Source organism: Halichoeres trimaculatus, unplaced genomic scaffold, assembly GCF_033239565.1.
Source record: "Halichoeres trimaculatus isolate MK-OKI-2021-1 unplaced genomic scaffold, fHalTri1.1 fHalTri1_scaffold_76, whole genome shotgun sequence".
NCBI classification, from domain to species: Eukaryota; Metazoa; Chordata; class Actinopteri; order Labriformes; family Labridae; genus Halichoeres; species Halichoeres trimaculatus.
The window spans coordinates 65001-67500 of NW_027437255.1; positions in this window are offsets into that span (position 1 = coordinate 65001).

Sequence of the window (2500 nt, forward strand, 5' to 3'; positions counted from 1 at the left end):
ACGAGAGGGAGAGCAAGAGAGAGAGGGGGAGGCAGGGAGGGAGGGACTCGCTCCGGACACAGGTCCCCCCGTACGACCCCCTGCGCGCACACACCCCAAACAAAACAAAACACAACAAGACAGAGCGAAACATCCTCATTGCCATCTCCCTCTCACCTCCACGTACCAGGGGCACGAGAGGGAGAGCAAGAGAGAGAGGGGGAGGGAGGGAGGGACTCGCTCCGGACACAGGTCCCCCCGTACGACCCCCTGCGCACACACCCCAAACAAAACAAAACAAAACAAGACAAGACAAAGCAAAACATCCTCATTGCCATCTCCCTCTCACATTGCATGACAATGTGAGGGCCCTAGCTGTGAGCTGGGCCTCGTGCCCCTGGTAGGTAGAAAATACTTCACTGTGACCGGCAGGGGCACGGGAGCCGAGATCCGGTGTAAGTAGGGGGAAACACTGCCACGGGGATGCCACTGCTGGTGCAGGCACTAGTAGTGGCTGTACACATGTCCTGATGGGACACAAGCATGGCCAGTTGTGAGCTGGGTCTCGTGCCCCTGGTAGGTGGAATGTACTTTATGGTCACCGACAGGGGCAAGAGAGCCGAGAGTCGGTGTAAGCAGGGGGAAACACTGCCTCGGGGCCCCCCACTACAGGCATAGGCGCCCGCAGTGGCCGTACCCATGTCCTGTGGGGGCCATTACATAGCTAGTTGCGAGCTGGGCCTCGTGCCCCTGGTAGTTGGAATATACTTCACTGTGACCCACAGGGGCACGGAAGCCGAGATCCGTTGTAAGTAGGGGGGAACCCTGCCTCGAGGCTGCCTCAACAGGCACAGGCACCCGCAGTGGCCGTACTCATGTCCTGAAGGGGCACACGCATGGCTAGATGTGAGCTGGGCCTCGTGCCCCTGGTAGGCGGAATATACTATACCCTCACCAACGGGGGCACGGGAGCCGTGATCGGGTGAGAGAAGGGCGAGACACTGCCTCGGGGGTTGCCACTGCGGGTGCAGGCACCCGCAGTGGCCGTACTCACGTCCTGACGGGAAGCACGCATGGCTAGTTGTGAGCTGGGCCTCGTGCCCCTGGTAGTCGGAATATACTTGATGGTCACCTACAGGCCCACGAGAGCCGATCTCCAGAGTGAGTAGGTGGAAACACTGCCTCGGGGCTGCCACTGCTGGTGCAGGCACCAGTGGTGGCTGTACACATGTCCTGATGGGACACAAGCATGGCCAGTTGTGAGCTGGGTCTCGTGCCCCTGGTAGGTGGAACGTACTTTATGGTCACCCACAGGGGCAAGAGAGCCGAGAGTCGGTGTAAGCAGGGGGAAACACTGCCTCGGGGCCCCCACTACAGGCATAGGCACCCGTAGTGGCCGTACCCATGTCCTGTGGGGGCCATTACATAGCTAGTTGCGAGCTGGGCCTCGTGCCCCTGGTAGTTGGAATATACTTCACCGTGACCCACAGGGGCACGGAAGCCGAGATCCGTTGTAAGTAGGGGGGAACCCTGCCTCGAGGCTGCCTCAACAGGCACAGGCACCCGCAGTGGCCGTACTCATGTCCTGACGGGGCACACGCATGGCTAGATGTGAGCTGGGCCTCGTGCCCCTGGTAGTCGGAATATACTACACCCTCACCAAGGGGGGCACGGGAGCCGTGATCGGGTGAGAGAAGGGCGAGACACTGCCACGGGGCTGCCACTGCGGGTGCAGGCACCCGCAGTGGCCGTACTCACGTCCTGACGGGAAGCACGCATGGCTAGTTTTGAGCTGGGCCTCGTGCCCCTGGTAGGCGGAATATACTTGATGGTCACCTACAGGCCCACGAGAGCCGATCTCCGGAGTGAGTAGGTGGAAACACTGCCACTACGGGGCTGCCACTACAGGCACAGGCACCCGTAGCGGCAGTACGCGTGTCCTGGCGGGGCACACGCATGGCTAGATGTGAGCTGGGCCTCGGGCCCCTGGTAGGCGGAATGAACTTTGCTGTCACCAACAGGGGCACGGGGGCCAATCTCCAGTGTAAGCAGGGGGAAACGTTGCCTCGGGACTGCCACTACGAGCGCAGGCACCCGCAGTGGCCGTACGCATGTCCTGACCGGGCACACACACGGCTAGATGTGAGCTGGGCCTCGAGCCCCTGGTAGGCGGAATGAACTTTGCTCTCATCAACAGGGGAAAAGGAGCCAAGATTCAGTGTATGAAAGGGGGGAAACACTGCCTGGGGACTGCCAGTCCGGAGGCAGGCACCCGCAGTGGCCGTACGCATGTCCTGACCGGGCACACACATGGCTAGATGTGAGCTGGGCATTTGGGCCCCTGGTAGGCGGAATGTACTTTGCTCCCATCAACAGGGGAAAAGGAGCCGAGATTCAGTGTATGAAAGGGGGGAAACACTGCCTGGGGACTGCCAGTCCGGAGGCAGGCACCCGTAGTGGCTGCACACATGTGCCGACGGGTCACACACACACACAGCCAGACGTGAGCTGGGCCTCGTGC